Genomic DNA, 26,212 nt, shown 5'->3' with positions numbered 1-26,212 from the left:
CGGGAGAGGCTCACAAACCCTTAAGATCAAAAGTAACAGCAGGAGATTCAATACAGATTAAATAATTACAATAATGTCATTTCCTCCAATATTTTTGGATGACAATGCTTGCTTTGAATTGCAAATCTATGGTGGGAGACACCTTTGAATGTTCAAATACCTTTGTCGCAAAGTAATTCACACAAATAGTCTTAAAGCTTCTGAAGACAGAGAGACACAATGTTGTCAGGACTGCCTTTTGAATACACAAATATCCTGAGTACACAAAAACTATATTGATATGCTAAGTGAAAAAAATCCATCTGGGCTACCAGTTTGCACTCAAGTCACACAGGTGCAAATAAGTTAGCTGTGTTGCCTGCTCTCGGGCAGGCCAATTAACTTCCTGTATCTTTTAGAATTGATTTTTAAGTTTCTTTACTTGTTAGTAAAGCTCTTAATTGTCTAGGAATAGACTACATCCCAGAATAGGTTTTGTTTTATAATTCTGCTCAAGCTCTCAGGTCTTCTTCCGGTCTCTTAAATTTAAACAATCTCCCACAAAAGGTAATTAGCAGTTCAGCTGTTTAGACCTACTCTCCGAAACTGTGGAAGTCAATACTACAAACTACAAGGGACACAGACTCAGCTGACACCAGCTCGAAACCTATTTATTTAAACTTGCTTTTAATGAACAGTTTTTTTTTAATTTCGATGTTTATTTTATTTGTATTTTGTAGTTTATTTTCATGTGTATACTCTAAACCAGGGGTCAGCAACCTTTACCACTGAAAGAGCCACTTGGACCCGTTTCCCACAGAAAAGAAAACACTGGGAGCCGCAAAACCCGTTTGACATTTAAAATGAAATAACACTGCATACAACGTTTTTTTTTGCCTTTATGCTATGTATAAACAAACTATAATGTGTTGCATTTATGAAATTGATGAACTCCTGCAGAGAAAACGAAATTACATTTCTGCATGCAACAAAAACATTTTGAACTCCGAAAAAAAGACGTTGGGTTGAAAGTTACTTTTAAGTAAAATATTCAATGTCTATTTGAGTCCTTCTTGTATTTATGAAAAACGCCGAACTTAAATTTTCCGCCAGCAGCAAACCAAAAATAACGTCAGCCAGCTGTCATCCTGAAAAATGAAAGGACTATTTCACTGAACAATGAAAAAATATGAATATAAGTAAAATAATAGGCAATTAAAATATTTATCATACTTGGTTAATGGGATTTCTGCTCCTGGACCTCAGCGCACAGCGTCTGCACATCAGGGCTGTATGATGTCACCTTCATCTTTACACAGGATCGCAAGCTGTCATCTGTGAGGTTTTCAATATCACTCCATTTGTGTTTCTGAGCAAGAACGGCCTTCTGACGGGCAACATCTTCAAGGTCTGCTGTCAAGCGTCTAAACTTGGACACCCATATGTCTTTGTCGGCTATGTCGGCCAGTTCCATCTCAAGATCAGGTTGACTCACACCTGCCAATGCAGTCGTATTCAGTAGGGAAGGATCGATGCTTAAGGGAGTGACCGGGAAGGATAATGTGTTTTTTTCCTCTCTGAACTCACAGAAGCGTTTCCCAAACGATGTTTGCATTGCGATGATTGCAGAATGTAAATACTCCGAAATTATCATGTCGTGACCTTGTTTGAACTCTCTCAAATTGGGGAAGTGAGACAAAGTGCCTTTCTGTAAATCTCTGGCAAGCACTGTCAACTTGCGCTCGAATGCCAAAACATCCTCCAACATGTGCAGGGCTGTACGTCCTTTCCCCTGAAGAGCTGTGTTCAGCGTGTTCAGGTGCGCTGTCATGTCTACCATGAAGTGTAGCTTTTCCAGCCACTCTGGCTGTTCCAGCTCAGGAAAGGTGAGCCCTTTGCTGCCCAGGAAAGTTTTCACTTCTTCCAGACACGCGACAAAGCGTTTCAGCACCTTCCGTCTGGACAGCCAGCGATAAAAACACGTTGTAGCGGTGTCAGTAAACTGCAGTCAAAGATAGCTTTATTCGAACTAAACAGCCTTGCTTTTCAGCTTCCCTCAACCCAGCCCCCATGGACGCAGATGCTGCAAAAGACGCGTACTCACAAACCCCCGTAGGCTATCTCCCTTAGCCGGAATGCTGGCTAATTGTGAGCCGTTTCGGATGTGGCAGGAAATGTGTCGCTACACTTAGGTTGTACAAGATCACCATAATTACATTTCAAAAGCTAACAAACTAACATAAAATACATTTTAATTAAATACTGACCAATTATTTCCCAAAGCCACAGGGAGCCGCAGCACAGAGGTGAAAGAGCCACAAATGGCTCGGGAGCCGCAGGTTGCCGACCCCCGCTCTAAACCCATTGTAAAGCAAGTTAACTTTAAAATAAGTAAAGTTATTATTCTCTTTTAAAGTTCAGTTTATGCATAAACAATCTTGTTGTCTGTGGGCCAGCTTACTGAATTGCAAAGGCCTCCTTTAACTTCAATTTGGCGATTGCCATTTAAACTAAGAACCTTGAATTCTTCCTTGAATTAATATCTGATGTACTCACATAACTCCCGAACACAACCACTCACTTTGTGCCATGTGGCGTGGATTCCTTCAACCTTGCCCGCTTCCTACATAGCCTCCAAACACAGAGGCACTGTTATCCATTAACATCTCCGGGGAGGGGTAGTGGTGAACTCCCTGGTGTGGGGAGAGGACCCCTTTCACTGAGGAGGAAGGATCCTGTTACACCTGGGGAGGGGTAGTGGTGAACTCCCTGGTGTGGGGAGAGGACCCCTTTCACTGGGTAGGATCCTGTTACACCTGGGGAGGGGTAGTGGTGAACTCCCTGGTGTGGGGAGAGGACCCCTTTCACTGGGTAGGATCCTGTTACTCCTGGGGAGGGGTAGTGGTGAACTCCCTGGTGTGGGGAGAGGACCCCTTTCACTGGGGAGGAAGGACCCTGTTACACCTGGGGAGGGGTAGTGCTGAACTCCCTGGTGTGGGGAGAGGACCCCTTTCACTGGGTAGGAAGGACCCTGTTACACCTGGGGAGGGGTAGTGGTGAACTCCCTGGTGTGGGGAGAGGACCCCTTTCACTGGGTAGGATCCTGTTACACCTGGGGAGGGGTAGTGGTGAACTCCCTGGTGTGGGGAGAGGACCCCTTTCACTGGGTAGGATCCTGTTACACCTGGGGAGGGGTAGTGGTGAACTCCCTGGTGTGGGGAGAGGACCCCTTTCACTGGGGAGGAAGGACCCTGTTACACCTGGGGAGGGGTAGTGGTGAACTCCCTGGTGTGGGGAGAGGACCCCTTTCACTGGGGAGGAAGGACCCTGTTACACCTGGGGAGGGGTAGTGGTGAACTCCCTGGTGTGGGGAGAGGACCCCTTTCACTGGGTAGGATCCTGTTACACCTGGGGAGGGGTAGTGGTGAACTCCCTGGTGTGGGGAGAGGACCCCTTTCACTGGGTAGGATCCTGTTACTCCTGGGGAGGGGTAGTGGTGAACTCCCTGGTGTGGGGAGAGGACCCCTTTCACTGGGGAGGAAGGACCCTGTTACACCTGGGGAGGGGTAGTGCTGAACTCCCTGGTGTGGGGAGAGGACCCCTTTCACTGGGGAGGAAGGACCCTGTTACACCTGGGGAGGGGTAGTGGTGAACTCCCTGGTGTGGGGAGAGGACCCCTTTCACTGGGGAGGAAGGATCCTGTTACACCTGGGGAGGGGTAGTGGTGAACTCCCTGGTGTGGGGAGAGGACCCCTTTCACTGGGGAGGAAGGATCCTGTTACACCTGGGGAGGGGTAGTGGTGAACTCCCTGGTGTGGGGAGAGGACCCCTTTCACTGGGGAGGAAGGATCCTGTTACAAATGGGGAGGGGTAGTGGTGAACTCCCTGGTGTGGGGAGAGGACCCCTTTCACTGGGTAGGATCCTGTTACACCTGGGGAGGGGTAGTGGTGAACTCCCTGGTGTGGGGAGAGGACCCCTTTCACTGGGTAGGAAGGACCCTGTTACACCTGGGGAGGGGTAGTGGTGAACTCCCTGGTGTGGGGAGAGGACCCCTTTCACTGGGTAGGATCCTGTTACAAATGGGGAGGGGTAGTGGTGAACTCCCTGGTGTGGGGAGAGGACCCCTTTCACTGGGTAGGATCCTGTTACACCTGGGGAGGGGTAGTGGTGAACTCCCTGGTGTGGGGAGAGGACCCCTTTCACTGGGGAGGAAGGATCCTGTTACACCTGGGGAGGGGTAGTGGTGAACTCCCTGGTGTGGGGAGAGGACCCCTTTCACTGGGTAGGATCCTGTTACACCTGGGGAGGGGTAGTGGTGAACTCCCTGGTGTGGGGAGAGGACCCCTTTCACTGGGTAGGAAGGATCCTGTTACACCTGGGGAGGGGTTGTGGAAAACTCCCTGGTGTGGGGAGAGGACCCCTTTCACTGGGGAGGAAGGACCCTGTTACACCTGGGGAGGGGTAATGGTGAACTCCCTGGTGTGGGGAGAGGACCCCTTTCACAGGGGAGTAAGGACCCTGTTACACCTGGGGAGGGGTAGTGGTGAACTCCCTGGTGTGGGGAGAGGACCCCTTTCACTGGGTAGGAAGGACCCTGTTACACCTGGGGAGGGGTAGTGGTGAACTCCCTGGTGTGGGGAGAGGACCCCTTTCACAGGGTAGGATCCTGTTACACCTGGGGAGGGGTAGTGGTGAACTCCCTGGTGTGGGGAGAGGACCCCTTTCACAGGGGAGGAAGGACCCTGTTACACCTGGGGAGGGGTAGTGGTGAACTCCCTGGTGTGGGGAGAGGACCCCTTTCACTGGGTAGGAAGGACCCTGTTACACCTTTGGAGGGGTAGTGGTGAACTCCCTGGTGTGGGGAGAGGACCCCTTTCACTGGGTAAGATCCTGTTACACCTGGGGAGGGGTAGTGGTGAACTCCCTGGTGTGGGGAGAGGACCCCTTTCACTGGGGAGGATCCTGTTACACCTGGGGAGGGGTAGTGGTGAACTCCCTGGTGTGGGGAGAGGACCCCTTTCACTGGGTAGGATCCTGTTACTCCTGGGGAGGGGTAGTGGTGAACTCCCTGGTGTGGGGAGAGGACCCCTTTCACTGGGGAGGAAGGACCCTGTTACACCTGGGGAGGGGTAGTGCTGAACTCCCTGGTGTGGGGAGAGGACCCCTTTCACTGGGGAGGAAGGACCCTGTTACACCTGGGGAGGAGTAGTGCTGAACTCCCTGGTGTGGGGAGAGGACCCCTTTCACTGGGTAGGATCCTGTTACTCCTGGGGAGGGGTAGTGGTGAACTCCCTGGTGTGGGGAGAGGACCCCTTTCACTGGGGAGGAAGGATCCTGTTACACCTGGGGAGGGGTAGTGGTGAACTCCCTGGTGTGGGGAGAGGACCCCTTTCACTGGGGAGGAAGGACCCTGTTACACCTGGGGAGGGGTAGTGGCGAACTCCCTGGTGTGGGGAGAGGACCCCTTTCACTGGGGAGGAAGGATCCTGTTACACCTGGGGAGGGGTAGTGGTGAACTCCCTGGTGTGGGGAGAGGACCCCTTTCACTGGGTAGGATCCTGTTACACCTGGGGAGGGGTAGTGGTGAACTCCCTGGTGTGGGGAGAGGACCCCTTTCACTGGGGAGGAAGGACCCTGTTACACCTGGGGAGGGGTAGTGGTGAACTCCCTGGTGTGGGGAGAGGACCCCTTTCACTGGGTAAGATCCTGTTACACCTGGGGAGGGGTTGTGGAAAACTCCCTGGTGTGGGGAGAGGACCCCTTTCACTGGGGAGGAAGGACCCTGTTACACCTGAGGAGGGGTAGTGGTGAACTCCCTGGTGTGGGAAGAGGACCCCTTTCACTGGGTAGGATCCTGTTACCCCTGTACCTTTCACTTCCCGCACCATGACCATACGGACCAGGTGTATAGGAGTTGGGATGTAATGTTTCCGTGCTGTGATCGTTATATGGTTATATGGATAACACTCCTTCTCCGGACCACCCAAGGTTACTGCAGTTAAGGTGTGTGGCCCTCCCGGGCGGTTTTGCTTTTTGCCCGATGCCATTTTCCCTTTGTTTGTGTGTGAACAGTGTGTCATTAATATTTTTCACTGATAGTGACACTGCTGAGGAGTGTGGACTGCGTTTTTATTTTTTATTTTCACTTAATTGCTTCGTGTTAATCCTTGGCGTGACTTCAACAGTCATGCAGCTGGTCTCTATGAAGCTGAAGCATTACAGTGGACTGCAAATGGATTCAGCAGCTGTTTGACATTGAGAGACCAGTGAAACTGAGAGGAATCAGGGTTGCTGGCCAGGCAAGGCTGTCTGGAAAAGTAGCTTCGTCTGAAATTAACGCAACAGCGGGTGGAAATCTGCAAATGACTGATGGCATGTGGATGCGAGGTGGAGAGCACACTGACGGGATGCATGGAAGCATCAATGCCCTTGAATGGAAAGGCCTACAAAAAGGATTCAATACGAACCCGTCCATTACGGGAAAAGCATTACCCGTCGCAGAGCACAATCGACTTGGAGTGCGATCCCTGGAGAGCAGCATTCATAACCAAGGAATCCCGACATCCAGGCTGCGATCCCTCAGCACTGCTGCCAACAGGAAGGAGATAAAGAAGACACAGGGCCCACATTAACAGATTTAGAAACAGCCCTCAACTATCAGGCTCTTGAACGAGACGGGGTGACCTGACTCACGCCAACACGGAACTGCTCTCATAGCTTATGGACTTAGATTCAAGGATCCGAGGAGGGAGTGGAGAAGACGAGGAGCTGTCACTGAGAGAGCACCAGGGAGGGTGGAACACAGGACAGTGTCTCTGACAGCGTGCAGAATATGGCGCTAGTTGTATCAGAGAATTGGAGAGGAATTGAGAGAAAACCAGCCAGGAGCATTAGTACACAGCAGAGGGGCTGCAGTACTCAGTGATTTCCCTGAGAGAACACTGGGGAGGGGCTGTAGTACACAGTGATTTCCCTGACAGAACACTGGGGAGGGGCTGTAGTACACAGTGATTTCCCTGAGAGAACACTGGGGAGGGGCTGTAGTACACAGTGATTTCCCTGACAGAACACTGGGGAGGGGCTGTAGTACACAGTGATTTCCCTGACAGAACACTGGGGAGGGGCTGTAGTACACAGTGATTTCCCTGACAGAACACTGGAGAGGGGCTGTAGTACACAGTGATTTCCTTGACAGAACACTGGAGAGGGGCTGTAGTACACAGTGATTTCCCTGACAGAACACTGGAGAGGGGCTGTAGTACACAGTGATTTCCCTGACAGAACACTGGTGAGAGGCTATAGTGCACAGTGATTTCCCTGACAGAACACTGGAGAGGGGCTGTAGTACACAGTGATTTCCCTGACAGAATTCTGGAGAGGGGCTGTAGTACACAGTGATTTCCCTGACAGAACACTGGGGAGGGGCTGTAGTACACAGTGATTTCCCTGACAGAACACTGGAGAGGGTCTGTAGTACACAGTGATTTCCCTGACAGAATTCTGGAGAGGGGCTGTAGTACACAGTGATTTCCCTGACAGAACACTGGAGGGGTCTGTAGTACACAGTGATTTCCCTGACAGAATTCTGGAGAGGGGCTGTAGTACACAGTGATTTCCCCGACAGAACACTGGAGGAGGGGCTGTAGTACACAGTTATTTCCCTGACAGAACTCTGGAGAGGGGCTATAGTGCACAGTGATTTCCCTGACAGAACACTGGAGAGGAGCTGTAGTACACAGTGATTTCCCTGACAGAACACTGGAGAGGGGCTGTAGTACACAGTGATTTCCATGACAGAACACTGGAGAGGGGCTGTAGTGCACAGTGATTTCCCTGACAGAACACTGGAGAGGGGCTGTAGTACACAGTGATTTCCCTGACAGAACACTGGAGAGGGGCTGTAGTACACAGTGATTTCCCTGACAGAACACTGGAGAGGGGCTGTAGTGCACAGTGATTTCCCTGACAGAACACTGGAGAGGGGCTGTAGTGCACAGTGATTTCCCTGACAGAACACTGGAGAGGGGCTGTAGTACACAGTGATTTCCCTGACAGAATTCTGGAGAGGGGCTGTAGTACACAGTGATTTCCCTGACAGAACACTGGAGAGGGGCTGTAGTACACAGTGATTTCCCTGACTGAACACTGGAGAGGGGCTGTAGTACACAGTGATTTCCCTGACAGAATTCTGGAGAGGGGCTGTAGTACCAGTGATTTCCCTGACAGAACACAGGAGAGGGGCTGTAGTACACAGTGATTTCCCTGAGAGAACACTGGAGAGGGGCTGTAGTACACAGTGATTTCCCCGACAGAACACTGGAGAGGGGCTGTAGTGCACAGTGATTTCCCTGACAGAACACTGGAGAGGGGCTGTAGTGCACAGTGATTTCCCTGACAGAACACTGGAGAGGGGCTGTAGTACACAGTGATTTCCCTGACAGAATTCTGGAGAGGGGCTGTAGTACACAGTGATTTCCCTGACAGAACACTGGAGAGGGGCTGTAGTACACAGTGATTTCCCTGACTGAACACTGGAGGGGTCTGTAGTACACAGTGATTTCCCTGACAGAATTCTGGAGAGGGGCTGTAGTACACAGTGATTTCCCCGACAGAACACTGGAGGAGGGGCTGTAGTACACAGTTATTTCCCTGACAGAACTTTGGAGAGGGGCTATAGTGCACAGTGATTTCCCTGACAGAACACTGGAGAGGAGCTGTAGTACACAGTGATTTCCCTGACAGAACACTGGAGAGGGGCTGTAGTACACAGTGATTTCCCTGACAGAACTCTGGAGAGGGGCTATAGTGCACAGTGATTTCCCTGACAGAACACTGGAGAGGGGCTGTAGTGCACAGTGATTTCCCTGACAGAACACTGGAGAGGGGCTGTAGTGCACAGTGATTTCCCTGACAGAACACTGGAGAGGGGCTGTAGTACACAGTGATTTCCCTGACAGAATTCTGGAGAGGGGCTGTAGTACACAGTGATTTCCCCGACAGAACACTGGAGAGGGGCTGTAGTGCACAGTGATTTCCCTGACAGAACACTGGAGAGGGGCTGTAGTACACAGTGATTTCCCTGACTGAACACTGGAGAGGGGCTGTAGTACACAGTGATTTCCCTGACAGAATTCTGGAGAGGGGCTGTAGTACCAGTGATTTCCCTGACAGAACACTGGAGAGGGGCTGTAGTACACAGTGATTTCCCTGAGAGAACACTGGAGAGGGGCTGTAGTACACAGTGATTTCCCTGACAGAACACTGGAGAGGGGCTGTAGTGCACAGTGATTTCCCTGACAGAACACTGGAGAGGGGCTGTAGTGCACAGTGATTTCCCTGACAGAACACTGGAGAGGGGCTGTAGTACACAGTGATTTCCCTGACAGAATTCTGGAGAGGGGCTGTAGTACACAGTGATTTCCCTGACAGAACACTGGAGAGGGGCTGTAGTACACAGTGATTTCCCTGACTGAACACTGGAGAGGGGCTGTAGTACACAGTGATTTCCCTGACAGAATTCTGGAGAGGGGCTGTAGTACCAGTGATTTCCTTGACAGAACACTGGAGAGGGGCTGTAGTACACAGTGATTTCCGTGACAGAACACTGGAGAGGGGCTGTAGTACACAGTGATTTCCCTGACAGAACAGTGGAGAGGGGCTGTAGTATACAGTGATTTCCCTGACAGAAAACTGCAGAGTGTGACTGACAGAGTGTTGGAGAGGGCGTGGGGTTTATGACAGTGTGATTGACAGAGTGATGGATAGGGGTGGGGTTACGACAGTGTGACTGACACAGCGATGGAGAGGGGGTGTGGAACACAGTGTGACTGACAGAGTGATGGGGGTGGGGTTTATGATAGTGTTACTGACAGAGTGATGGAGTGGGATGAGGTTTATGACAGTGTGATTGACAGAGTGATGGATAGGGGTGGGGTTTATGACAGTGTGATTGACAGAGTGATGGAGAGGGGGTGGGAGTTACGACAGTGTGACTGACAGAGTGATGGTGAGGGGGGGTGGGAGTTACGGCAGTGTGACTGACAGAGTGATGGTGAGGGGGTGGGGGTTACGACAGTGTGACTGACAGAGTGATGGAGAGAGGGTGGGGGTTATGACAGTGTGACTGACAGAGTGATGGTGAGGGGGTGGGAGTTACGACAGTGTGACTGACAGAGTGATGGTGAGGGGGTGGGAGTTACGACAGTGTGATTGACAGAGTGATGGAGAGGGGGTGGGGTTACGACAGTGTGACTGACAGAGTGACGGAGAGAGGGTGGGGAATACGACAGTGTGACTGACAGAGTGATGGAGAGGGGGTGGGGTTACGACAGTGTGACTGACAGAGTGATGGATAGGGGTGGGGTTTATGACAGTGTGACTGACAGAGTGATGGAGAGGGGGTGGGGTTACGACAGTGTGACTGACAGAGTGATGGATAGGGGTGGGGTTTATGACAGTGTGATTGACAGAGTGATGGAGAGGGGGTGGGGTTACGACAGTGTGACTGACAGAGTGATGGATAGGGGTGGGGTTACGACAGTGTGATTGACAGAGTGATGGAGGGGAGTGGGGTTTATGACAGTGTGACTGACAGAGTGATGGAGAGGGGGTGGGGTTACGACAGTGTGACTGACAGAGTGCTGGAGAGGGGGTGGGGTTACGACAGTGTGACTGACAGAGTGATGGAGAGGGGGTGGGGGTTACGACAGTGTGACTGACAGAGCGATGGAGAGGGGTGGGGTTACGACAGTGTGACTCACAGAGTGATGGAGAGGGGGTGGGGTTATGACAGTGTGATTGACAGAGTGATGGAGAGGGGGTGGGGTTACGACAGTGTGACTGACAGAGTGATGGATAGGGGTGGGGTTTATGACAGTGTGATTGACAGAGTGATGGAGGGGGTGGGGAATACACCAGTGTGACTGACACAGCGTTGGGGGGGGTTTATGACAGTGTGACTGACAGAGTGATGGAGAGGGGGTGGTGTTTACAACAGTGTGATTGACAGAGTGATGGAGAGGGGGTGGGGTTTATGACAGTGTGACTGACAGAGTGATGGAGAGGGGGTGGGGTTACGACAGTGTGATTGACAGAGTGATGGAGAGGGGGTGTGGTTTATGACAGTGTGACTGACAGAGTGATGGAGAGGGGTGGGGTTTATGACAGTGTGATTGACAGAGTGATGGAGAGGGGGTGGGGTTACGACAGTGTGACTGACAGAGTGATGGAGAGGGGGTGGGAGTTACGACAGTGTGACTGACAGAGTGATGGAGGGGGGGTGGGGTTTATGAAAGCGTGACTGACAGAGTGATGGAGAGAGGGTGGGGGTTATGACAGTGTGACTGACAGAGTGATGGAGGGGGGGTGGGGTTTATGAAAGCGTGACTGACAGAGTGATGGAGAGAGGGTGGGGATACGACAGTGTGACTGACAGAGTGATGGAGAGAGGGTGGGGGTTATGACAGTGTGACTGACAGAGTGACGGAGGGGAGTGGGGGTTATGACAGTGTGACTGACAGAGTGTTGGAGAGGGGGTGGGGATACGACAGTGTGACTGACAGAGTGATGGAGAGAGTGTGGGGGTTATGACAGTGTGACTGACAGAGTGATGGAGGGGGGGTGGGGTTTATGAAAGCGTGACTGACAGAGTGACGGAGAGGGGTGGGGGTTACGACAGTGTGACTGACAGAGTGATGGAGAGAGGGTGGGGGTTATGACAGTGTGACTGACAGAGTGATGGAGAGGGGGTGGGGATACGACAGTGTGACTGGCAGAGTGACGGAGAGAGGGTGGGGTTTATGACAGTGTGACTGACAGAGTGATGGAGAGAGGGTGGGGATACGACAGTGTGACTGGCAGAGTGACGGAGAGAGGGTGGGGGTTATGACAGTGTGACTGACAGAGTGATGGAGGGGGGGTGGGGTTTATGAAAGCGTGACTGACAGAGTGACGGAGAGGGGTGGGGGTTACGACAGTGTGACTGACAGAGTGATGGAGAGAGGGTGGGGGTTATGACAGTGTGACTGACAGAGTGATGGAGAGGGGGTGGGGATACGACAGTGTGACTGGCAGAGTGACGGAGAGAGGGTGGGGGTTACGACAGTGTGACTGACAGAGTGATGGAGAGAGGGTGGGGTTTATGACAGTGTGACTGACAGAGTGATGGAGAGGGGGTGGGGTTACGACAGTGTGACTGACAGAGTGATGGAGAGGGGTGGGGTTTATGACAGTGTGACTGACAGAGTGATGGAGAGGGGGTGGGGGTTATGACAGTGTGACTGACAGAGTGATGGAGAGGGGTGGGGTTTATGACAGTGTGACTGACAGAGTGATGGAGAGGGGTGAGGTTTATGACAGTGTGACTGACAGAGCGATGGAGAGGGGTGGGGGTTACGACAGTGTGACTGACAGAGTGATGGAGAGGGGTGGGGTTTATGACAGTGTGACTGACAGAGTGATGGAGAGGGGTGGGGGTTATGACAGTGTGACTGGCAGAGTGACGGAGAGAGGGTGGGGATACGACAGTGTGACTGACAGAGTGATGGAGAGAGGGTGGGGGTTATGACAGTGTTACTGACAGAGTGACGGAGGGGAGTGGGGGTTATGACAGTGTGACTGACAGAGCGATGGAGGGGGTGGTGTTTACGACAGTGTGACTGACAGAGTGATGGAGGGGGGGTGGGGAATACGACAGTGTGACTGACAGAGTGATGGAGAGAGGGTGGGGGTTATGACAGTGTGACTGACAGAGTGTTGGAGAGGGGGTGGGGATACGACAGTGTGACTGACAGAGTGATGGAGAGAGTGTGGGGGTTATGACAGTGTGACTGACAGAGTGATGGATGGAGGGGGGGTGGGGTTTATGAAAGCGTGACTGACAGAGTGATGGATAGGGGGTGGGGGTTACGGCAGTGTGACTGACAGAGTGATGGAGAGAGGGTGGGGGTTATGACAGTGTGACTGACAGAGTGATGGAGAGGGGGTGGGGATACGACAGTGTGACTGGCAGAGTGATGGATAGGGGGTGTGGGTTACGACAGTGTGACTGACAGAGTGACGGAGAGAGGGTGGGGTTACGACAGTGTGACTGACAGAGTGACGGAGAGAGGGTGGGGTTTATGACAGTGTGACTGACAGAGTGATGGAGAGGGGGTGGGGTTACGACAGTGTGACTGACAGAGTGATGGAGGGGGGTGGGGTTTATGACAGTGTGACTGACAGAGTGATGGAGAGGGGGTGGGGGTTATGACAGTGTGACTGACAGAGTGATGGAGAGGGGGTGGGGTTACGACAGTGTGACTGACAGAGTGATGGATAGGGGTGGGGTTTATGACAGTGTGACTGACAGAGTGATGGAGAGAGGGTGGGGGTTATGACAGTGTGACTGACAGAGTGACGGAGGGGAGTGGGGGTTATGACAGTGTGACTGACAGAGTGTTGGAGAGGGGGTGGGGATACGACAGTGTGACTGACAGAGTGATGGAGAGAGTGTGGGGGTTATGACAGTGTGACTGACAGAGTGATGGAGGGGGGGTGGGGTTTATGAAAGCGTGACTGACAGAGTGACGGAGAGGGGTGGGGGTTACGACAGTGTGACTGACAGAGTGATGGAGAGAGGGTGGGGGTTATGACAGTGTGACTGACAGAGTGATGGAGAGGGGGTGGGGATACGACAGTGTGACTGGCAGAGTGACGGAGAGAGGGTGGGGGTTATGACAGTGTGACTGACAGAGTGATGGAGGGGGGGTGGGGTTTATGAAAGCGTGACTGACAGAGTGACGGAGAGGGGTGGGGGTTACGACAGTGTGACTGACAGAGTGATGGAGAGAGGGTGGGGGTTATGACAGTGTGACTGACAGAGTGACGGAGAGGGGGTGGGGATACGACAGTGTGACTGGCAGAGTGACGGAGAGAGGGTGGGGGTTACGACAGTGTGACTGACAGAGTGATGGAGAGAGGGTGGGGTTTATGACAGTGTGACTGACAGAGTGATGGAGAGGGGGTGGGGTTACGACAGTGTGACTGACAGAGTGATGGAGAGGGGTGGGGTTTATGACAGTGTGACTGACAGAGTGATGGAGAGGGGGTGGGGGTTATGACAGTGTGACTGACAGAGTGATGGAGAGGGGTGGGGTTTATGACAGTGTGACTGACAGAGTGATGGAGAGGGGTGAGGTTTATGACAGTGTGACTGACAGAGCGATGGAGAGGGGTGGGGGTTACGACAGTGTGACTGACAGAGTGATGGAGAGGGGTGGGGTTTATGACAGTGTGACTGACAGAGTGATGGAGAGGGGTGGGGGTTATGACAGTGTGACTGGCAGAGTGACGGAGAGAGGGTGGGGATACGACAGTGTGACTGACAGAGTGATGGAGAGAGGGTGGGGGTTATGACAGTGTTACTGACAGAGTGACGGAGGGGAGTGGGGGTTATGACAGTGTGACTGACAGAGCGATGGAGGGGGTGGTGTTTACGACAGTGTGACTGACAGAGTGATGGAGGGGGGGTGGGGAATACGACAGTGTGACTGACAGAGTGATGGAGAGAGGGTGGGGGTTATGACAGTGTGACTGACAGAGTGTTGGAGAGGGGGTGGGGATACGACAGTGTGACTGACAGAGTGATGGAGAGGGGTGGTGTTTACGACAGTGTGACTGACAGAGTGACGGAGAGAGGGTGGGGGTTATGACAGTGTGACTGACAGAGTGATGGAGGGGGGGTGGGGTTTATGAAAGCGTGACTGACAGAGTGATGGATAGGGGGTGGGGGTTACGACAGTGTGACTGACAGAGTGATGGAGAGAGGGTGGGGGTTATGACAGTGTGACTGATAGAGTGATGGAGAGGGGGTGGGGATACGACAGTGTGACTGGCAGAGTGATGGATAGGGGGTGTGGGTTACGACAGTGTGACTGACAGAGTGACGGAGAGAGGGTGGGGTTACGACAGTGTGACTGACAGAGTGACGGAGAGAGGGTGGGGTTTATGACAGTGTGACTGACAGAGTGATGGAGAGGGGGTGGGGTTACGACAGTGTGACTGACAGAGTGATGGAGAGGGGTGGGGTTTATGACAGTGTGACTGACAGAGTGATGGAGAGGGGGTGGGGGTTATGACAGTGTGACTGACAGAGTGATGGAGAGGGGGTGGGGTTACGACAGTGTGACTGACAGAGTGATGGATAGGGGTGGGGTTTATGACAGTGTGACTGACAGAGTGATGGAGAGGGGTGGGGTTTATGACAGTGTGACTGACAGAGTGATGGAGAGGGGGTGGGGTTATGACAGTGTGACTGGCAGAGTGACGGAGAGAGGGTGGGGATACGACAGTGTGACTGACAGAGTGATGGAGAGAGGGTGGGGGTTATGACAGTGTTACTGACAGAGTGACGGAGGGGAGTGGGGGTTATGACAGTGTGACTGACAGAGTGATGGAGAGAGGGTGGGGGTTATGACAGTGTGACTGACAGAGCGATGGAGGGGGTGGGGAATACGACAGTGTGACTGACAGAGTGATGGAGAGAGGGTGGGGGTTATGACAGTGTGACTGACAGAGCGATGGAGAGAGGGTGGGGGTTATGACAGTGTGACTGACAGAGCGATGGAGGGGGTGGTGTTTACGACAGTGTTACTGACAGAGTGACGGAGGGGAGTGGGGGTTTAAGACAGTGTGACTGACAGAGTGATGGAGAGAGGGTGGGGTTTAAGACAGTGTGACTGACAGAGTGATGGAGAGAGGGTGGGGGTTATGACAGTGTTACTGACATTGTGACGGAGGGGAGTGGGGGTTATGACAGTGTGACTGACAGAGTGATGGAGAGGGGGTGGGGTTACGACAGTGTTACTGACAGAGTGACGGAGGGGAGTGGGGGTTTAAGACAGTGTGACTGACAGAGTGATGGAGGGGGGGTGGGGGTTATGAAAGCGTGACTGACAGAGCGATGGAGAGGGGTGGGGGTTATGACAGTGTGACTGACAGAGCGATGGAGGGGGTGGTGTTTACGACAGTGTTACTGACAGAGTGACGGAGGGGAGTGGGGGTTATGACAGTGTTACTGACAGAGTGACGGAGGGGAGTGGTGTTTACGACAGTGTGACTGACAGAGTGATGGAGAGAGGGTGGGGGTTATGACAGTGTGACTGACAGAGTGATGGAGGGGTGTTGTGTGATATGACAGTGTGAGTTGCTGAATGATGGAGGTGGAGTGACTGACAACGGAATGAAGTACTTGAGTGTATAGACATTAAGAAAGAGGATATGTGGAGATAAGTCACCGGGACCGGTCAGGATATACCCCAGGGGACTGTGGGAAGTGAGGGACTGCTGAACCGTTGGCGATGATCTTTGCATCATCAATAGCAGACGATTCGAAGTTTGCTGATGTCCCTTGTTCAAGAATGGGAGTAGAGATAACCCAGCAAATTATAGACTAGTGAGTCTTACTTGAGTGGTGGACAAGCTGTATTTATGAGAGGCAATATTTATGAGCATTTGGAAAGGCATAATCTGATTTGGGATAGCTAGTGTGGCTTTGTCAAGGGCAGGTCCTGTCTTACAAATCTGTTTGAATTCTTTGAAGAGGTAACAATTCCCATTAATAAGGTAGAGCAGTAGATTTAGTGTATATGGATTTCAGTAAGGCATTTTATAAGGTTCCCCATTTGAGGCTCATTCAGAAAATAATGAGGCATGGACGTTGCTTTGTGGATCCAGAACTGGCTTGCCCACAGAAGGCAAAGGGTGGTTGTAGATGGGTCATATTCTGCATGGTCAGTGACCAGTGGTGTTCCACAGGGATCTGTTCTGGGACCCCTCCTCTTTATGATTTTTCTCAATGACCTGGATGAGGAAGTTGAAGGGTATGTTAGTAAGTTTGCTGATGACACAAAGGCTGGGGGTGTTATGGATAGTGTGGAGGGTTGTCAAAGGTTACAGCGGGATATTGATAGGATGCAAATCTGGGCTGAGAAGTGGCAGATGGAGTTCAACCCAGATAAGTTGAAGTGATTCATTTTGTAGGTCAAATTTGAAGTCAAAATGTAATATTGGCAGTGGAGGATCAGAGAGATCCTGGGGTCTGTGTCGACAGGACACTCAAAGCACCTGTGCAGGTTGACAGTGTTGTTAAGAAGGCGTATGGTGTGTTGGCTTTCATCAACCATGGAACTTAGTTCAAGAGCCCTGAGGTAATGTTACAGCTAGATAAGAGCTTAGTTAGCCCCTAAATGGAGCACTGTGTTCTGTTCTGGTGATCTCACTGCAGGAAGGATGTGGATGCTATAGAGAGAGAGCAGAGGAGATTTACAGGGATGTTGCCAGGATTGGAGAGTGTATCTTATGAAAATAGGTTGAGTGTAATTGGCCTTTTCTCCTTGGAGCGACAAAGGATGAGATGTGACCTGATAGAGGTGTACAAGATGATAACAGGCATTGATTGTGTGGATAGTCAGTGGCTTTTTCCCAGACCTGATGTGGCTAACACGAGGGTACATAGTTTCAAGGAAACCTGTTTGGAAGTAGGTGCAGAGGGGATGTCAGGGGTTTGTTTTTCACAGAGTGGAGGGTGTGTGCAATGCACTGCCAGTGATGGTGGCGGAGGCCGATACAATAGGGATTTTTAAGAGACTCTTAGATAAGTTTTCGGAGTTTGGAAATATAGAGGGCTCTGTGGTAGGGTAATTCTAGGCAGTTTCAAGAGTAGGTTACATGGTTGCCACAACATTGAGGGCTGAAGGGCCGAAGGGCCTGTAATGTGCTGGAGATTTCTATGTTTCAATGTTTTATTCTCTACGTTTCATTAGACTTGTAAATTTACATGTCTGTGCATTGCACCGGAGTTCTAACGCAAAGATTTTTACTCTCTCATGTTGTGGGATGGATGTAAGATTTAAATCAATTTTAAATTCTACCTATATAGTGTAAAGACTTCACATACACCTGAACAGACACTGGGCAACAGTGTACAGTCAGTGGATGACAGTCAAAGATGTTTATAGTTAGTGGGCTACAGTGTAAAGACAGCACTTCCCATACACATGTACAGGCGACAGTGCAAACTCAACAATTCACCTGCATAATTACAGTCGCTGGGCAACAAAGCAAATACTTCATATACACATGGACAACCACTGGGAAATAGTACAAAGGTACACTTCACATACACATGTATAGTCACTGGGCTACAGTACAAGGACAACAGTACAGTTACACATATACAGTCACAGGGCTACAGTACGAGATCACTCTAGATGCAGATGTACAATCAAGTCTACAGTGCGAAGATAACACCTCGTGGACAAGGAAAGCATTGAACAACAAGGCAAATACAACAAGGCACTTTACAGACACGAGAACAGTCACTGTTCAACGGTTCAAACACAACAATTTGCCTGAAACATTACAGTCACCAGGTAACAGTGCAAAGCAAACACTTCACCTGCACAAATAAGACCATAAGATATAAGAGCAGAATTTGGCCATTCAGCCCATCAACTGCTCCGCCATTCCATTCAACCCCATACATCTGCCTTCTCACCATATCCTTTGATGTCCTAACCAATCAGGAAAGCTTCAACTTTCACCTTAAATATAACAATGGACTTGGCCTCCACTGCTGTCTGTGGCAGAGCATTCCACAGATTCACTACTCTCTTGTAAGAACTTTCCTCCTTACCTCTGTTCTAAAAGTTTTGAGGCTGTGCCCTCTAGTTCTGGACACCCCCACCAAAGGAATCATCCCCTCCACATACACCCCATCTAGTCCTTTCAACACTCGATAGGTTTCAATGAGATCCCCCCACATTCTTTTAAATTGCTGCAGTTGTTACCGACTTCATTAAAACCTGCGTGGATGAGTGTATGCCCACAAAGACTTACTGTAGTTCCCAAACCAAAAGTCGTGGATGAACCAGGAGGTACGTCGTCTGCTGAAGGCTAGATCTGTGGAACTCAAGTCTGGTGACCTAGGCCTGTGGCAGAAATCCAGGTATGATTTGTGGAGGGCTATTTCAAGAGCAAAGAGACAATCTTGAATGAGGTTGGAAGCGACATCAGATGTGCGGCATCTCTGGCAGGGTTTGCAAGACATTACTTCCTACAAAGCGAAACCCAATGGTATGAATAACAACAATGCTTCACTACCAGATGAACTCAGCACCTTCTATGCCCGCTTTGAAAGGGAGAACACAACTACAGCTGTGAAGATCCCTGCTGCACCTGAAGACCCTGTGATCTCCATCTCAGAGGCCGATGTTGGACTGTCTTTAAAGAGAGTGAACCCTCGCAAGGGAGAAAGTCCCAATGGAATACCTAGTCAGGCTCTGAAAACCTGTGCCAACCAACTAGTGGGAGTATTCAAGGACATTTTCAACCTCTTGCTGATACAGGCGGAAGTTCCCAGTTGCTTCAGAAAAGCAACAATTATACCAGTGCCTAAGAAGATTAATGTGTGCTGCCCGGTAGCACTCACATCGACAGAGATGGAATGCTTTGAGAGGTTGGTCATGACTAGACTGAACTCCTGACTCAGCAAGGGTCTGGCCCCATTGTAATTTGTCTATCGCCACAATAGGTCAATGGCAGACACAATCTCAATGGCTCTTCACACAGCTTTCAACCACCTGGACAACACAAACACCTATGTCAGGATGCTGTGCACCGACTATAGCTCAGCATTTAATACCATCATTACCATAATCCTGATCGAGAAGTTGCAGAACCTGGGCCTCTGTACCTCTCTCTGCAAATGGATCCTTGACTTCCTAACCAGAAGACCACAATCTGTGCGGATTGGTGATAACATCTCCTCCTCGCTGATGATCAACACTGGCACACCTCAGGGGTGTGTGTTTAACCCACTGCTCTACTCTCTCTACACCCATGACTGTGTGACTAGGCATAGCTCAAATACCATCTATAAATTTGCTGACGATACAACCTTTGTTGGTGGAATCTCAGGTGGTGATGAGAGGTCGTACAGGACTGAGATATGCCAACTAGTGGAATGGTGTCACAGCAACAACCTGGCACTCAATGTCAGAAAGACAAAAGAGCTGATTGTGGACTTCAGGAAGGGTAAGATGAAGGACCACATACCAATCCTCATAGAGGGATCAGAAGTGGAGAGAGCGAGCAGTTTCAAGTTACTGATTGTGAATATCTCTGAGGATCTAACCTGGTCCCAACATATCGATGTTGTTATAAAGAAGGCAAGACACAGCTATACTTTATTAGGAGCTTGAAGAGATTTGGTATGTCAACAAATATGCTCAAAAACCTCTATAGTTGTACCGTGGAGAGAATGCTGACAGTCTGGTATGGATGGGCTACTTCACAGGACCAAAAGAAGCTGCAGAAGGTTGTAAATCTAGTCAGTTCCATCTTGGGCACTAACTTACAAAGTACCCAGGACATCTTCAGGGAGCAGTGTCACAGAAAGGCAGCATCCATTATTAAGGACCCCCAGCACTCAGGGCATGTCTTTTTCTCACTGTTAACATCGGGTAGGAGGTACAGAAGCCTGAAGGCACACACTCAGCGATTCAGGAACAGCTTCTCCCCCTCTACCATCTGATTCCTAAATGAACTTTGAAGCTTTGGACACTACCTCACTTTTTTTTAATATACAGTATTTCTATTTTGCACATTTTTAATCTATTCAATATATGTAATTGATTTACTTGTTGATTTATTATTTTTCTCTCTGTCTGCTATATTATGTATTGCATTGAACTGCTGCTGCTAAGTTAACAAGTTTCACATCACATGCCGCTGATAATAAACTTGACTCAGATTCTGATTCTGGTTCTGATTCAGAATTCCAGTGAGTACAGGCCCAAAGCTGCCAAATGCTCCTCACATGTTAACCCCTTCATTCCCAGAATCATCCTGGGGAACCTCCTCTGGACTCTGTCCAATGATAACACATCCTTTCTGAAATACGGAGCCCAAACTGTAGACAATACACCAACTGCAGCCTGACTGGTGTCTTATAAAAAGGCTCAGCATTATCTCCTTGTTTTTATATTCTATTACCCTTGAAATAAATGCATTTGCCTTCTTTACCATGGACTCAACCTGTAAATTAACCATCTGGGAGTCTTGCATGAGGTCTCCTAAGTCCCTCTGCACCTCTGATGTTTGGACCTTCTCCCCATTTAGATAATAGTCCACACTATTGTTCCTTTTACCTAAATACATTACTATACATTTCCCAACACTGTATTCCATCTGCTACTATTTTGCCCACTTTTTCTAAATTGTTTAAGTCCCACTGTAATTGCATTGCTTCCTCAGCACTACCTACCCCCCACCTATCTTTATTTTATCCACAAACTTTGCCACAAAGCCATCAATTCCATTATCTAAATCATTGACAGACAATGTGAAAAGCAGTGGTCCCAATATTGAGCCCTGAGGATCACCTCTGCTCCCAAGCTGCCAACCAGAGAAGGTCCGCTTTATTCCCACTTGCTGCCTCCTTCCTCCCAGCCATTTCTCTATCTATCTTTCCTGTAACACCATAGGATTTTATCTTGTTAAGCAGCCTCATGTGTGGCACCTTATCAAATGCCTTCTGAAAATCCAAGTGGATGACATCCACTGCCTTGTTACTTCCTCTAACAGAGTTGTCAGGCAAGATTTCCCTTCACAGAAACCATGTCGACTTTGACTTATTTTAGCACTAGTCTCCAAGTACCCCGAAACCTTAATAATAGACTCCAATACTTTCCCAACTACTGAGGTTAGGATAACATGCCTATAATTTCCTTTCTTTTGCCTTCCTCCCGTCTTAAAGAGTGGAGTGACATTTGCATTTTTCAGTCCTCCGGGACCATGCCAGAATCAAGTGATTCTTGAAAGATCATGACCAATGCATGCTCTTTAGTTACTCTTTAGTAACCTCTCCCAGAACTCTGGGAAGTAGTCCATCTAATCCTGGTGATTTATTCTTTCAGCTTGCTTAGCACTTTTTCCTTATCAACAGCACTCACCCCTCCTCCCTGACACTCAATGGACCTCTGGCACACTGCTAGTGCCCTCCACAGTGAAAACAGATGCAAAATACCCATTAAGTTCATCTGCCATTTCTTTGTCCCCCATTACTACCTCACCAGCATCATTTTCCCATGGTCCAATATCAACTCTCATCTCCCTTTTAGTCTTTATATAACTGAAAAAAGCTTTTATTATTCTGCTTTATATTATTGGCTAGTCGGCCCTCATATTTCATCTTTTCCCTTCTTATTGTTTTTTAGTTGCCTTTTGTTGGATTTTCAAAGCTTCCCAATCATTCAACTTCCCACTCACTTTTGTTACCTTATATGCCCTTTCCTTGACTTTTATGCAGTTCTTAACTTCACCTGTCTGCCACAGTTTCCTACCCCTGCCATTTGAGAACTTCTTCTGTGCATCACATATCTATCCTATGCCTTGTGAACTATTCCCAGAGACGTCAGCCATCTCTGCTCTGTCGTCATCCTCGCCAGTATCCTCCTCCAATCCACCTGGACAAGCCCCTCTCTCATGCCTCTGGAATTCCCTTTATTCCATTGTGATACCGATACATGTGACTTGTGCTCCTCCCTCTCAAATTGCAGCATGAATTCAATCGTATTATGATCACTGTCTCCTCAAGGTTCCTTTATGTTAACCTCCCTAATAAGATCTGGGTTATTACAGAACACCCAATCAAAGATAGCAATTCCCCAATTAGGATCAAGCACAAACTGCTCTAAAAAACCATCTTGTAGACATTCAACAAATTCCTTCTCTTGTGATCCAACATCAACCTGATTTTCCCAATCCCCGTTCATATTGAAGTCCCCCATTATAATTGTGACATTACCCTTATTACATGCCTTTTCCAGCTCCCTTTGCAATCTCAGCCCCACGTCTTGGCTACTATTTGGAGGCCTATAAATGATTCCCATAGTGGATTATTTTTACCCTTGCAGTTTCTTAACTCTACCCACAAAGATTCAACATTCTCTGGCCCTTTGTCACCTCTTTCTAAAGATGTCATTCCATCTCTTACCAACAGAGCCACATCACTACCTTCCTGTCTGGGCTGCAGTGCAAAGACAACACTTCACACGCAGTCACTGTTCAATAGTTCAAACATATCAATTCACCTGTGCTGGACAACAATGCCACGGAAACACTTTATACACACATAAACAATCATTGGGCAATAGTACAAAGCCAACACATCACACACACAAGTACAGTCACTGTGATCAGTGCAAACACAACACATCACACACACAAGTACAGTCACTGTGATCAGTGCAAACACAACACATCACACACACAAGTACAGTCACTGTGATCAGTGCAAACACAACACATCACACACACAAGTACAGTCACTGTGATCAGAGCAAACACAACACATCACACACACAAGTACAGTCACTGTGATCAGTGCAAACACAACACATCACACACACAAGTACAGTCACTGTGATCAGAGCAAACACAACACATCACACACACAAGTACAGTCACTGTGATCAGTGCAAACACAACACATCACACACACAAGTACAGTCACTGTGATCAGTGCAAACACAACACATCACACACACAAGTATAGTCACTGTGGTCAGTACAAAGACAACACATCACACACACAAGTACGGTCACCAGCCTACAGAACAAAGACAACGATTCACATATACATTGACCGTCTCTGGGCTTCAGTGCAGAGACAATGCTTCTTGGAGAAGTGTACAGTCAGAGTGCAGTATTACAAAGCCAAGACTTCACATCCATACATACAGTAACTTGCTACAGTGTAAAGACAATGCTTCACAAACATGTAATGCCCTGGTTAAGGTTTCAACTGCTATGTCGTGAGGTACTTTATTTTACCAGTTTTCAGTAAAAACGGTGTGTTCTACTGGTAAGAGTGCTTTGGCTAAAGATTAGGAGCCTTGTTGTGTAAGCCAATCAGGAGTGGGATGGCGTGGAACATTCTCGAGAGATGGGCGGGAAGTGTTTTCTGAAGGTCAGTAGTCTAGTTGGGGGTCTTTTTGGCGCGTGGTGCAGAAAGACGTGGCAGAGACGTGGAGGGTCCCATCTGAAGGGGAAACCCTATTGCAAGGAGTACTTTGCAAGATAGCATATTCCAAGAAGAGAAGTTTTACCTGTTGGTGAGGAGAATCCAGCGCTACTCCCAGCTACTACAGAATATGATGGATAGGGGAATCAAGGGATATGGGGACAAGGCAGGGACTGGGTATTGATAGTGAATGATCAGCCATGATCTCAGAATGGCGGTGCAGACTCGAGGGGCCGAATGGTCTACTTCTGCACCTATTGTCTATTGTCTATCTATTGTCTACAGAAACGAGCTCCGATGTTTATGTGCACGTTTAGACTGGTTTAACTGTAATGGACTCGTTTATTTTTCTTTTCCTTTCTCTGTTAGCTATTTAATAAAGATGGTAACTAAACTTTCTATATAACTTAATGCTGGTGTACGATCTGTCATTTAGGGGCTACTGATTACTGTGTATGGACGGTGTTTACACAGCATTCACTCAAATCGAGAACATGCCGATGCTCCAGTTCTGTTGAACTCCCAAGTCATACCAAACCTAGACGGGGATTGCTCATGAAAGGCAGGCTTCTCACCAGCGAGTTACGTGGCTGTTAGCGGAGTTAGTTAACGAGACAAGTTGTTGGTGTACAAACCCCATTGAAGGGTTGCATTTGTGAGGGCTGGTCCAGGATTTTGGATGCTGTGTGATTGTTTAAGCGGTTTATTGTGTGCTTAAGCCAATGTTTAAACTAGTGTTTGGGGAAAGTGAAGTGTGTTGTAATTAAGGTAGTTAATTACCTTAATGTTTGGTGCAATTTGGTGCTATCAACAAGTCATGCTTGTGTTCTGAGTGGGGTGGATATTAGAAACCCTGACAATCTGCTACTTAGAGTTCTGCAAAATTATTGGGGAAAGTGACGCTAGTTGAATGGCATTTTGACCAATAACAGGTGAGGATGTTGTTAGTTCAGGCTACCAATGACGTAACTGAAGTTGTGCTGCCTGATGGAGTGGGGAAACTGAGCTCCAATGTAATTGGGGATGAAGCTGATCTCAGTCAGGTGGCCGGGGACCTGAGGCGACGGAAGGTACGAGTGCTAGACAGGGGGGGCACCCCCAAGTAAACAAGAAGTGCCTGAGGCTGAAGAAGCAGCCGATGAGGTAAGAAGGTCTCAGAGAGTCAGGAAACCCCAGATAGGCTGGCATCTGATGCACCAGTGAAACAGCAGGTTGCGGCCATCCCAATAAGGTCATACAAGATAAAGTAATAACAATGCAGAATAAAGTGTGAAATCTTCTGAAGCAATGCAGTGAAGATAAGTGAGACAGTGACAGCAGGAATGGAATGGGGTGGAGGAGAAATGCAAGGCTGAGGGATTGAAGCAGGGGGCAGGGATTCAAGTTTCTGGATCATTGGGACTTCTTTTGGGGCAGGTGTGACCTGTACAAAAAGGACGGGTTACACTTGAATCCTAGGGGGACCAATATCCTGGCAGGGAGATGTGTTAAGGCTACTGGGGAGGCTTTAAATGGTTGGGGGGGGGGGTGGGAATCAAATTGCAGAGACTAAGAGAGAGGAGGTTAGTTCACAAATAGAGAAAGTTTGTAGACAGTGTGTGAGGGAGGATAGGCAGGTGATAGAGAAGGGGAGTGCTCAGACCAAAGATGTAGGGGAGAAGGAAGAAAAAGAAGATAGTAAAGTTGTTTGCACCATTAGGGATAAACCAAGAGTAAAGAGGTGGAGAATTTCTTAAATGCATTTGTTTTAATGCTAGGAGCATTGTAAGAAAGGTGGATGAGCTTAAAGCATGGATTGATACCTGGAAATATGATGTGGTAGCTATTAGTGGAACATGGTTGCAGGAGGGCTGTGATTGGGAACTAAATATTCCTGGATTTCGTTGCTTCAGGTGTGATAGAATCAGAGTGGCAAGATGGGGAAGTGTTGCATTGCTTGTCAGAGAAAATATTACAGCGATGCTTTTGCAGGATAGATTAGAGGGCTCATCTAGGGAGGCTATTTAGGTACAATTGAGGAATGGGAAAGGTGTAGTGACACTTATAGGGGTGTATTATAGACCATATAATGGGAAGCGAGAATTGGAGGAGCAGATATTTGTAGTAAGCACAAGTTTGTGATTGTGGGAGATTTTAATTTTCCACTCATAGACTGGGAAGCCCATTCT

This window comes from Hypanus sabinus, chromosome 21 (assembly GCF_030144855.1).
Source record: "Hypanus sabinus isolate sHypSab1 chromosome 21, sHypSab1.hap1, whole genome shotgun sequence".
In the NCBI taxonomy this organism is placed as follows: domain Eukaryota; kingdom Metazoa; phylum Chordata; class Chondrichthyes; order Myliobatiformes; family Dasyatidae; genus Hypanus; species Hypanus sabinus.
The sequence above is the reverse complement of the archived record's forward strand: the minus strand, read 5'-3'. Positions refer to the sequence as shown.